Source organism: Neovison vison, chromosome 4 (genome assembly GCF_020171115.1).
Source record: "Neovison vison isolate M4711 chromosome 4, ASM_NN_V1, whole genome shotgun sequence".
NCBI lineage: Eukaryota > Metazoa > Chordata > Mammalia > Carnivora > Mustelidae > Neogale > Neogale vison.
This window is the reverse complement of record NC_058094.1, coordinates 225030038-225043594: the sequence shown is the minus strand read 5'-3', so window position 1 is coordinate 225043594 and position 13557 is coordinate 225030038. Positions and strand designations below refer to the sequence as shown.

Sequence of the window (13557 nt, the reverse complement as noted above, 5' to 3'; positions counted from 1 at the left end):
AGAGAGGCTGCCTGGAGAACCTCCAATCCATTTCCCATTGCCTTTTTTATTTAGCCCAGGACCTGGCCAGCTGTCTCCAAAACTACCCACCCCATCAGGGCCCCCACTCTTTACTTTTCTCCCTTCAATGAAGACAGAAATGGACTCTTAATTCAGACAGTGTTGCAGAGCTCCAAGAGTTGGGAGCAACCCTTGTCTGAGTAGCTAAGCCAGGCTTTAGACCCAGAAGGTTGAAGTGGGCGCTGGTGTGGGAAAAACCAGATCCCCAGAGGGAAATGTCTATCATACATGGAGAGAACTTGGATGCTATGATTTGTCTCTGTAGGTCTCACCATGACTCCACTTTGCCAAACTCTTTTTGCTGGGAAGGAGAGGTGAGGGCAATGATTTAAGGTTACCATTTACTGTCTGATCCTGAGAAGTACTGTCTGATCTCTGGTCTGCCCTGGAAAAGCTCAGCAGAATTCCTAGCATGTGTCTCTGCCTTCTCTTTGAAGACCCAAGAGAGTGGGAGAAATTAGATATAAAGAGAAAGGAGAAAAAGCTAGATGCCAAGAGAGATATCCAGAGCATTGGTATAGGCAAACATGTAAGGGGCAATCCACTTAGACTGCCTTTGTGCAAGGGCCAACCTGTGGCTTCCAATTTCAGGAAGGGTCATAATTAGCATGGATGAAAGGAAATTGGAATATGGGCAACAGCTGTGAATAGGAAAAACAGTGGGGCAGGGGGCACCTGGATTTGAACCAGGGACCTCTTGATCTGCAGTCAAATGCTCTACCCCTGAGCTATACCCCCCTGCTTTATATGATTATCTAATAAGCACCTTTCACCTTCATAGTCACACCCAGAACTCCTAAAACACATGGGGAGGTTCTACTTGTCTCCAGAGAGTTGATCAAACCAGCAATTTATTCCTCCACAAACTCACCCCAGAAAGGCCCTTGCCCAGTCCCCAGAGCCCCCAGCCTCTCCCCTCCACACGCCTGCATGTCCCCCTATTCTTCAGTCTGTGATGACAGCAGCAGCCAGAAGGAGCATTGACTTTAACTACTGGAAGGGTTTTTAAGATTTACTTATCTGAGTTTCTCTTATTCTACACCACAAAACAGCAACTTGAAGAGATCCTGCCTATCCTCTTGGAGACACATGCGGTACTTACATCTGAAGATGTCTCTCCAGTGTGCATGCTTATTCACCAAACCTGGAGGGTGGTGGGGGCAGCTGGGGAGGTTAGTGAAATTTCCAGTCCCTGACTTGTACCAAGGAGTTGTCCTAGAAAATCATGGAGACATGAGGACTACACAGAGCCAGAGAACTCCTGAGCTACAATGAAAAGCTCTATCCTGAGCTACACCTCCACCCACAGAACATGGATGTTTTTAATATTATATTTTGTGCTTTTATTGAAGTATCTTTTTTAAAGAGTTTATTTATTTATTTGACAGACAGAGATCACAAGTAGGCAAAGAGTCAGGCAGAGAAGTGGGCCCAATGCTGGGCTCAATCCCAGGACCCTGGGACCATGACCTGAGCCCAAGGCAGAGGCTTAACCCACTGAGCCACCCAGGCACCCCTTATTGAAGTATCTTATGAAATTGTTTTTAAGTCAAATAGTGTTTTTAAAGCTTTTCACAAAACACTCAATCCTTTGTATCTCCCTCCTGCCACCCAGAGGCAACCACCCTTTACTGTTTTGTCTGTTTCTTTTAGTCTCTTTGCTGCCATGATTTCAAATAATATAAATATCTCATAATATGCAACATCTAACTTAATCAAGTTTCAACATCAATTGTCTTACTTTTATGATGAAGACTATAACTTATATGTCTCCTTCCTTTCTCAATTTTCTGTTATATCTCAACTTTTGGTTAAATAATTTTCTATGTTTCCATGTTTAATATTTTCACTGTTACTAGTTAATAGTTTTCATAGTGCTAAGTGGAACTAAGAATTCTGGTAAAACTTTTTGTTTTTCCTGGAGTTAGTGATAACCTCATGTTTCAATTGCTTAGTTTTCTTGGAATATCTAAGATTTTCCACAACCTTTAATCACTCCCTAGCTACCCCAAGAGCCAAAATGAGCTCCAAGGAAGCAACTCTAGCTTCTCCACCCCCACTCCCTCCTGGCTGATGGGGATGTCAGGGATGAGGAGGGACTGCTGAAGGCCAGGATGGGGACACGGGGTGGGGTCGGGGGTGTGGAGGGGAGGGCAGGTAAGGAGGCTGCCTAGCAAAGGAACAGGCCTGTGGTGAGCTGGGGGGCACACTGAGAACAAAGGAAAAGCAACAGAACAACGAGACCCTGGGTCTCGGCTTCTAGGGTAAGAGTACGGACCAAGAGGTCTGCTTCAATTCTGAGTGCCCCTCATGTAGTCTGACTTAACATGCACACAGACGGTTCTGAACATCTCACTACTTTGCATCTCCTGCGTCATGAATCTGTAAAGTTTACAAATAAAAACCACACAGTTTGGAACCTTGACAAAGTCTACTCTGGCCTCAGAAAGATGAGTTCCTTGTGGCAAACTCCCTCCTTTCCCTCCTGGCCCCACTCTGGGCCCTCATCCAACAAATGTAGCTTCCCAGAGACTCCTGGCTTACCTTAAAAAGACACGTTTATGCCTTGGGCCTTCAGGAAATAATGTTGATGAAATAGTACCACCAGGTTCTCTTCTGGAGGAGAAAGGGCAGAGTTGTCTGAGGGGCAATGCAGTATCTTTCCCACCAGAGCAGAGTGACCTGACCTCAGTGAGAAATAAAAATGGTTGCAGAGAGCAGAGGCGGGAAAGAAAAGTCTGGAGGGCTGAGAAAGGATGGAGGGTTTCAGTAGACTAAAACAAAATTCTGAGCCTTGAATATAAAGCCCTTCAACCTCTGGTCCCTGTTTCCCTTGGAGCTCCGGCCCAGCCCTCCTTCTCTTTGTCCCCAGGCACTTAGGACACCCCTGGGGGCACTTTATGTCCCACCATTGTGTAAGCTCTTTCTCCGGCCCTGATTACCCCTTCCTGCATCTCTGCAAGAGCCAAGAAGGCTTCCTGGAGGAGGCACCAGCTTCCTTCCACAGTCTTCAAAACATGCAAAGAAACTGCCTTACCCCTTACCACTAACGGATTTGTCTCTTAGGGTAATATTTTATGTGACTAAGCAGATTGTAGCTACAATGATATTATGACGGACTATTATCATTCCCTTGTTTGGGGGGTACCTGCCAGGGATTATGCAGGACTGACTTTAGATTTTTGCTTGTAGCTGTTGCCTTTGAGTCCGGAGAGGTCAATTAGAGTGAGGTCAAATAGAGTGAGAGGTTTCCTGATGTCCTGGATGGGAATTTCAAGTGGAATGAAACAGAGCAGTAAATTGACACCTTGAAGTCTGATACAGCTTGCAGGAATGACTGGGCGAGAAATACCCCGCCATGTGATCATGACGTGGGAATATTGACCTGAAATGTGAACGCCCTCGAGGGACAACTGGTCCACCATCTAGATGCCGGCACAGAACATAACTGAGCACTAATTAGAACAGAAGTGAAACCACTGCCTTTCCAGTCTGCCTCCGAAATTCCACCAGCCAGCATTAAAGAGCTCCCTAACCGGGTCACCTTGTTCATCTTCCTGAGAAAACATGCTGCGGCGTACTCACCCTGGTGGGGGCTTTCCATCTCAGCAGCAGAGACAGGCGCGTGGAAAGCAGATATCCCACAGTGCATTCCCGGGGTCCCTGTATGGATGCAGGGGGCAGAGAAGTAGCCCCAGTGTGGCACAGGGCCTCATGAGCGAGGTGGCTTACAGCCCTTCGAAGGCAGAAGCCAGCTCCTGGCAGTCAGCGTGCTCCCTGAAGGGCCCCCTCACTGCCTTTTCTTAAGGTCCCTTGCTCTGTGCACGTACTTCTGTGCAGAGCATCCAGGGCAGAGCGACTGGAGACCTAGGGGTCTGCTGCGGGCACAGTCCTGTGCTCAGCAGGGATGGAGTGCGTGCAGAAGGAGTCGAAGCTCCATTCTCCCTGCCACGGAGGTAGCCCTGTGTGGTGACATCTGCAAGGCTCTAAGGGCAAGTGTTAACAGGGGGTCTCGGTCAGTCCCAGAGAAGTTCACCTGCGGCCACAAGAAGCTGGTGAGGTTCTCTGGCCAAGATCTACACCATCCGAGCTCCCTTCTTTCCTTGCAGGAAAACTCAAGTTTGCAGGACCCAGTGGCGGAAAGGCAGTTCTTCAGAAGTAAAAACCTGAATAGGGTAGGAGTCATGTGGATTGAATGAGAGACCACTTGATCTGTAGAGAGACCCCCTCTCTCCTCTTGTGTCCCAGTTCTAGCTGGCTCCTAAGCACCTGTGTCGCCCCATCAACACCTCTGTTTATCTTTGGTCAGCCCATGAGACCAGCTCCACCGCAGACTGGATCCATTCCTGCCCATCTCCTCCTTCCCTGGCTCCAACTTCCTTCCACCTGGCAGCCCTGCAGCTTTCCCTCCCCCCAGTGTAGGACCAAGACATCTAAATGCCCCGATGTTACCCTAGAAAGGCATTTAGAATGCTCCGGAACAGCAGTTGCTAAATGGTGCAGCCCAGAAGAATCATCTAGTGTTTCTGTGATGTGGGTGGATGAAAAGGAAGGAGGAGGGTGTCATTGAGAAATCAAGCTCCTTGGGCCCCAGCTCAGGCCAGTAAACCAGACTCTCTGGACTGGGGGCCTGGGAACTGAATGTGTTTCACCATGTTCCCTGGTAATTCTCCTGCTCAGACACCTTGAGTCTTTATATCATCTTAACAGCACAACATGATCATGGCTTGTACCACATTCCTGGTTCTGGGACTTTCCTTTGTCCCAGTCTGCCAAACATCAAGGGCCAGGCTGAAGGTACCATTTGGTGTAGGTACTAAAAGTAAACTTGAGTCAGGGGGCACCTGGATTTGAACCAGGGACCTCTTGATCTGCAGTCAAATGCTCTGCCCCTGAGCTATACCCCCTGCTTTGCTAGGTGTCTAATAAATACCTTTTCACCTGCACTGCAACATCCAGCTCCCCTATGCACTAAAATTTCTATTGAATTCTAGAAAGTTTCCCTTTAAGAAATGAGCGCCTTTTGGTCCTGTTCTGCGCCCCCCCACAGAGATCCCCCCACCTAACTCTAGCTCCCAGAAACTTCTTGGCTCACAATCTTGCAGCCTCATTTTTCTTAACCCCACTTTGAAGGCGCTGCTTGGAAACTCACTGCTAAGAGCTGGACCACTTCTGCCTTCCTGGTGGTCAGCAGCAAGCTCCAGCTCCTTGCAGCCTGCCTTCTGCACCCTCCCTCTCTCCCTCATCCCCCACACCGCTGGATGGGATCCGGGCTTCTTTGCTCCTCTCCCCCTGCTCTGTGTTCTCGCCACCACCACCTCCTGACCTTTGGCAGAGTCCTGACTGAACCCAGACAAATTACTGGAATTATTTAGCCAGAGAGGTCTCACCCCCCATTCTAGGACCCAGGAAGCTGTCCCAACTGTCCCAAGGAGCCTCCCACCAGAAGGTCAGCCCAGCTGGAGAGGAGCAGCAGGGACTGTGCGCGAGAACCAGGGCCCGAGATGCCTCTGCTGGACGGACCCTTGCCCTGAGGCCCAGCACTGCAGCCCCAGCGAATGAACCTGGCTGGCCCCTGGCCAACACACCACCAAGATCAAAAGACCATTGACTTCAAAAGCATAGAGAAAAGACACCCGCCCAGAGGGCCACAAGAGGCCATGAGAGTGCCTGGCTTGTGTGTGTCGGGGAAACCAGCACTCTGCAGGGCACAGAGACTTGCAAAGGAAAGCCCCGGGGAAGAGGAGTATCTCCCTGTCATTCTTCCAGTTGAGTCTAGTGCCTTACATTTATTCCACAGGTAATAAACCCTCCTCGCTGAAAAAATGAAAATCAGTACCTCCCCATTTTCTACAGCGCCCACCATGACATTAAGCATCAAAATTAGCAGATGATAAATTTGTTGGATGGACTTACAGATAGCAAACTTCACAAAAACGTTTAAGTAGGGAGTAAATACAGATTATCTGAGACGCCACCAGCCAAAGCAACACCGCTGTGTTTTGGTGTCTGTCCCTTTAAACTTCGGCACCCCCTTTCCCCAAGTTGGGGCGCCCCTCACTCTAGCCAGAGATGAGCTGGTTCCTGGCCACACCACGCCCTTACCAGCAGCTCTCCCTTGCTGGTCTTCCGGCTCTCTCAGCAACATTCTCCTCTTACTGAGAAGGGAAAAGGCAGGGAAGGAATCAGAGAAATCCCCAAACTAAAATTTCTCTTGTTAAAAAGAGAGAGAGAGAGAGACTCACAAAATCCGTTAGGAGGGCGCCAACAACAATACAACAACAAAGACCCCCTCCACGAGTCATGATACTCCGTGGGGCAATGTTGGAAGCCTTCTCTCAAGAGCTAGAAACAAGGAAAAGATTGTACCTAAAACCAGAGACCGTGTGTTAGGGCAAAAGAAGGGGAGGGGAATGGAATGGAAGAAATAAAACAGCCATTATTCATGGATACTATGATTTTCCCACTAGAAAATAACCACAAATTATTTGAATTATCAAGTTTAATAAACTTCAGGATAAAACATAAAGGTATTATAATCAAATCTACTTCCGTACACCAGTAATGAAGAATTAGAAATAAAATATTTGAAAAGATGTCATTTAAAACTGTAAGAAAAATACAGGATCCCTAGGAACGAATTTAAGCTGTACAAATCCTTTTTTTTTTTAAGATTTTATTTATTCATTTGAGAGAGAGAGCACGCGCAAACGTGAACACACAGGCAGAGGGAAGGTGCAGAAGGAAGCAGACCAGGACCCTGAGACCATGACCTGAGTCAAAGGCAGATGCCCAACCGACGGAGCCACCCAGGTGCCCCCAAAACCTTCGTTTAGATCATTTTTAAGTTTCCTTGATAGACATTAAAGGAGACCTAAGTGAACAAAGAACTATGCTATGTTTTTGGATAGGACAAAATAATAATTTGGTAAAGATGTTAATGCTCCCCAAATTCATCTGTAGATTTAATGCAATATCAATCAAAATCCCAATGAGGATTACCACAGTGTTTGACATTCTAGTGCTAAAGGTTATGCAGGAAGAGAAAGGGCTGGGGACAGATAGGGTTTTTCCTAAAGAAAATGAGCTAGACATGAAAACTAGCCCTATTAGATATGAAAACTTATCATAGAGCCGCGAGGCAGTGTGTTGTACTGACACGAGGATAGACACACAAGACCAATAAAGCAGGTTGAAGATTCCAGAAATGAAGGCATCCATAGAAAGACACTTGCTCTATGGGGAAGGTGGCATGGCAGGCTGAGAGCGGGAAAGGATGTGCTTCCCAGCATGGGCGCCAGGACAGCGGGATACCCGTGCACAAAATAATCCCCAAGTGGATCGAAGACTTGGATATAAAAGACAAATCTTTTAAACTTTTAGAAGAAAATATAAGAGAAACACCCTGAAGGAACTTGGCATAGAAGGATGTCTTCCTTAAGACACATGCCTAGAACCCATGAATAAAGGATCCATGATGCATTCTAGTTCATTAAAATGAACTACCTTCTCTGTACTAAAAGCTTCCAGAAAAAAAGTGAAAAGGCGAGTCACACATCAGGAGAGATTTGCTGGGGGAAGGTACAGTCAGAAATCAGAAATTACACTGGGCATTTCAACGGAGAGAATGTGATGGGGGAATTGATTCAGTCCTCTTTAGGATGCTCAAGGATAGAGAAGAGCAGGGCATGGCTGGCTTCTAACCCCAGGAGCTGGGAGGGAAACAGGGAGGAGCTTGCAGTTATCAGGGTGGAGAAGGCTGGAGGAGGCGGGGCTTGGGAGAGTGGGGGCCTGTAAGTGGTGTTAGTGTCTCAGGATGGGGTTCTGCGGTCTCAGGGCTCCGGGGGCATCTCCCGGGGAGCACGCCACCTATCAGCCTGGTTCAGGAGTGCCCAAAGAAAGCCAGCAACCAGAACCCATATTGTCGGTGTGGAAAGGATCATCCCTAGGGTTACACTGGCAGGAACAAGCAAAACAAAGCACTCTCCAATTGCCTTCTGTTGCGCTAGCTTATTTTGCATTTTCTAGGATAAAAGTGGAATTACACTTTATGTACTTTTTTGTCTAGCTTCTTTCACTCGGCAGAAATGCTTTGGGATTTGTCCCTGTTGTCATGTGTGTCAATAGTTCATTGCTTTCCCTTGCTGGGTACTGTTCTATGGTAGGGCTCTATTAACACTCACCACTCACCTATTCTGGTCTTTTGTGTTACTTCCAGTGTCTGGCTCTCATAAATAAAGCTTCTTATAAACATTCATGGGCAAATCTTTGGATATATGCTTTCATTTCCTGGCTCTTCCCTGAGTGGACATGGTCATAATGCCTTGACTTGTGAGTCATTTTAATGTTTTACATTTCAAAAACAAACAAAAAAACCCACAATAAGTAGGAGGGGATAAACCTAAAAACAAATAGAAACAAAACCCAAAAGCCTAGTGGTATGTCATATTGATAACAGAACCACACACACACACAAAAAAAATTCTCACTGCTATATATATATAGATTTTGAACTACAACGAGACATTGAACTTCACTTGGTAAGTTGCTTTATAACTTCCAAAATCTATTTTTGAGCAAACGAGTAAATATATTGATATTCGGGGGAAGGGGGCTCTAACTGTGGGGGGCAGGAGATATTAACGTGGAGTGGAGGAAGGCAAGGAACTGGAATTCCCCTTAGAGAGGGACTGGAATTGTCAACAACAGTGTGATACACATGGATGTGCACACGTGTGCACACAAGCATTTCCTGACACCCCCCGCCAAAAATGGCTGGAAATGACATGGTGTCAATGAGCACTCCTAATGCTCGTATTGTGGTTACTAAATACCATTAAAAGGAACCAGGAACTCTTGGAGAAATGGATGGTTTCCGGGCAGGAAACCCAACAAGTGAATAATGCAACATCTCATGCCACAAAATTTGAGAAGGTCCCAACTAGTCAGTACAAGTCAACAGAATGCAGGGCTCACATGAAAAGGCCTCGTGCTAGCTCAGTTTGGAACAATTTGAGCATCCGAACAAAGATAGGAATTGTGATAGCTCATCAAAGAATCCGTGAATAGGGTTTTTAAAAAATTGTAGGTGGAGAAAGGAAAGCTGTTCTTTCCAAAAAAAGTCAACCAATCAATGTAAAAGGACTGATAGAAATATCAAATCACCATTTTATGACCATCAGTGTAATAACCGATCTTGGTAAGAATGATTAAAGGATGCTAACTTTGCAAGGTGAGGATGGTTGGGAAACAGGGTACAGAAAAATCCGTCAACCATCATTTTAACAGAATCATCAAATTCAGCTTCATCAGTGGCGGAGCCAAGTGGCATCATTGCCTTTTGCTGCAACGCGGGGACATAAGATAAATATACATATATGCACACCCACACACACATATAACACATAGACATAAATATAACATAAAACGTGAGAAGGACATAGTATCACCTATGTAGTCATTTTGCCAAAATATTGAACTTCAAATAATGAGGAAACGATCAGACAAATCCTTCTCTCTAAAAGTAAACCACTATCCTAACTGTTAACACATCCTTGGGCCTCTTCGTGGACTTTACATACTCTCGGCGAGATCCAGCCATGCTATCTTGTGAAAGCTGATCGCAGGGACCATTCTGCCAATCGCCCGAGGGGGCCTCTTCAAAGCTGTCAGTTTCACAAAAAAGCACAGAAGACCGGATCGAAGCACTCTAAACTCGCGGACCACCACACAGAGTGCGCGAGCCTTGACGGCAGCCTACGTTGGAAAGAAAAGGCAGTTAACCACGACGTCATCGGGAGAATTGAGAAATACAGACTATGGATTGCGTAATAAATCCTGGCTCGCAAGACTGACAAGCCTCCCGTGTGTGTTGTGATTAGGTAGAACGCCTTTGTTCTTAGACTCTAGTCTAGTTCTCCAAGGAGTCAGGGAAAAAAAAAACCCCATACACACATACACACACGCACACATAGAGCAAATGTGGCAAAATGTTAGCAACTGGTGACCCCGGTAGGTATTAAAATTTTCATTGTACCATTTTTATAACTTTCCTATAGATTTGAGACTTTTTGAAATAAAAAGTTAGATTATGTTTAGAACTTCCTTTATAAACAAAAAGAAGAAACATCATCACCAGTAACCCAAAACCCTCGCCTGTACCTCCTCCCAGTTGTTAACAGCCTCTCTCCAAAGCAACTGCTCTTCCACCTTCTGGCCCTGTCTGTGTCCTATTTTTGGATTTTACGTATCTGCCTCCCTTTATTGTTTGTGATATCCTTCCACACCAGCATGTGTAAGAAAGGTTTGTTGCCTTCTATAGCTGTATAGTATTCTGCTAGATGAATATTCGTTATTTATCTAAGTTCCTGTTAAAGAAGATTTAAGTTGTTGCCAGCCAGTTGTTGCTATTACGAAAAGGCAGCTAAGAAAACTCTTGTGCCTGTCTTTGAAGAACTCGTATATGCAGTTCTGTTAGGAGCACAATTACTGGATCACAGCTATGCAACCGTTCTGTTTCAGTAGTTAATGACATACAGTTTTCCTGGATGGTTGTATCTACCAATTTATTGGCCATTTGGACAGTGTCTTTTGTAAAATGCCTGCTGCACTTGCATTTTTCGGTAGGGTTGTCTGTCTTTATTCTCACTGATTTGTAGGCATTATTTTTATATTTGGATACAAGTCCTTTGTTAATTATATGCATCGCAAATATCTTCTCTTTGACCTTCAGCTTTCTTAAAGCTGTCTTTTGATGAACTGAATTCTTAACTGCGATGGTCTGATTTATCAGTATCCCCCTTGATGTTTCATGCTTTCTGCATTCTCGTGAGTAAATCATTACATTTTCATCGGATCACAAAGATAGGCTTTTCAGGTCTCTTCCAGAAACATACTGTTTTATTTATTTATTTATTTATTTACATTCAGAGCTATGGTCTACCACGAATTGATTTTCATGTACGGGATGAGAGTGTAGACCTTCTTCTACATGGTTTATCCAACTAACCCAGCCTCGCACGTCGGAAAAGCCAGTCTTTCCCTCACTACTCTGTGCACCAAGTTTGTCATAAATCAGGTCCCCACATATTTTCTGGACTTTCTCTTTTGCCCCATAGATCCACATAATTTCTCGCCCATCATTACCAGGCCATCTGATTACTCTATATGCCAACTCTAGTGGTACAGTTCACCCAGCTCTGTTCTCCTTCACGAGTGCATTACTCTTCCTGGCCTTCTGCATGCCCATCAAAATTTTGGAATCAATGTGTCAATATCCACAAAAATTATGTGATTTTGGTTGAGATTATTCAAATCTATAAAGATGGGTGGAGAACTGTTATTGTTGCTTTTCTCAGCCCTTCATTCTACTAACTTAGTATATCCCGCTACTTTTTAGGTCTTTAGTTTTTCTCAGTGGTGGTTTATAGGTTTCTGTAGAGATTATACATCTTTATTTTTATTCCTCAGTAGTTGGTTTTTTGTATGATATTGGAATAGCACTGTTCATGGTTTTTCTACCTTTTAAATTTCTGTCATATGGAAATAGAATTGATTTTTGTCTTGTCATCTTGTATCCAGTGATCTGGAAAATTCACTTAATTCCAGTTGTTCTTCTATATATTCTTTTTTTAAGATTTTATTTATTTATTTGTCAGAGAGAGAGAAAAAGTTAGCACAAGCAGAGGGAGCAGCAGGCGCAGGGAGAAGCAGGGTCCCCGCTGAGCAAGGACCCCAACTCGGGGCTTGATACCTAAGATCATGACCCAAGCCCAAGGCAAACGCATAACCGACTGAGCCACCCAGGCGTCCTCATCTGTATATTCTTTTGGATTTCCCGCACACACAATACTATCAACTGTGATTAATGACAATCTTATTTTTTCCTTTCTAATTATCTGTGCTTTTTCTTTTTTTCTTTCTCCTTACTGTACTAGCCAGGACCTTGGAAACATAGTCGAATAAAAGTGGTAACTGTGGAGGTCCTTTCCTCTTTCCCAGTCTCAAAGGAAAACCTTCCAGTATCTCATTAAGTGTATCTCATTAGTGATGCTTACTATGAAAATCTTCTAACCCCCTTGATCAGGTTAATAACATTACCTTCCACGGAGGGCTGAGTAAAGGCCCCCAAAGATAACAAGTCCTAATCCTCGAAACCTATAAATGTTATGTTATACGGAGAAAAAATGTCTTGGCAGAGGTGATTAAGTTAAGGTCTTGAAATGGGAGATTGTGCTAGATAATCTGAGTGGCCCTGAATGCAATCACAAGTGTACTATAGGAGGGAGGCAGGCCAAGACTCGAGGGAGGCAGCCACAAACGGAGGAATGCTGGGCAGCCACCAGACGCCAGAAGGGGCGAGGGATGGATTCTTTCTCTGGGGCCTGGGGATACCTTCAGGTCAGCACAGTGAAACTGATTTTGGACTTCCAGCCTACAGAAGTATAAAATAATAAATGTGGGTTGTTTTAAGCCCCCAAGTCTGAGGCTCTCTGTTACAGCCGCTGTAAGAAACTACACTGCCCGTGAGTAGTATGCTAAGTGTTTCTACATCATGAAGAGACATTGCATTTCTCAAATGCTGTTTCTGCATCTATGAAAATGATTGAAGATTCTCCTCCCTTATTCTATTAATGTGATGAATTCTATTGATCAATGGTAAATCAACCTTGATTTGTTCCTGGACTAAATCTGATCGGTCACGATGTTTTATTCATTTAGATATTCTCAGCTGCATCTAAGTGATAAGAAAGATTGGCTTCTACTAGTCCATTCTTACCTTGTCAGGTTTAAATGTCAGTGTTACATCGGCCTCATAAAACATGTTAGGGAGTGTTCCCCATTTTTCTAACTCTCTGGAAGACTGTATATGTGTTTGCTATTAGTTCTTCCTTATATTTGGAAGAATTCTCCAGTGAAGCCATCTGAGCCTCAAGTTTTCCTTCTGGGAACATTTCTAGTTCAGGAGTCTATTTAATAGATATGAAAATATTCAAGTTTCTATTTCTTCTTGGTCATTTTTAATAAATTATGTTTTTCAGGGAATTCAACAATTCCTTGAAAACTCCATCTAATGTTTCAAATGTCTTGGCATCGAGTTGTTCGTAATATTCCTCTTATATCGCTTTGGTGTCTCCGGGACCTAAAGTATTCTTTCATTTGTCATCCCCTCCCCCCCTTTTTTTAAGTAGGCTCCACCCCCGATGTGCAGCTTGAGCCCGCCCCTGAGATCTACCGACTGAGCCTGCCAGGGACCCCCCACTTGTCAGCCTTCATATTATCCATATGTACCTTCTCTCTTTTTCTCTTGATCACTCTTGCTAATGGCTTATCGATTTTGTTGGCTTATTCAATGACCAACTTTGGCTTTGCCAGGAACACTTGTTTTCTGTTCTTATTTTTATGATCTCATTCCTTCTGCATTTGGGGGGGGGTTAATTTGTTGTCCTTTTTCTAATTTCTTGAAATGGTCGTTTAGATTACTGATTTCTCAGCCTT

At 44.6% G+C, this 13557-nt stretch overlaps 2 non-coding genes across 2 annotated transcripts; both read right to left on the bottom strand.

The window, feature by feature from the left end:
- Positions 1 to 726: 726 nt before the first annotated feature.
- Positions 727 to 798, bottom strand: TRNAC-GCA. The gene has a single exon. It is a non-coding gene; the product is annotated as a tRNA-Cys (tRNA).
- A 4097-nt stretch (positions 799 to 4895) lies between these two features.
- Positions 4896 to 4967, bottom strand: TRNAC-GCA. Its single transcript has one exon. It is a non-coding gene; the product is annotated as a tRNA-Cys (tRNA).
- Positions 4968 to 13557: the final 8590 nt, after the last annotated feature.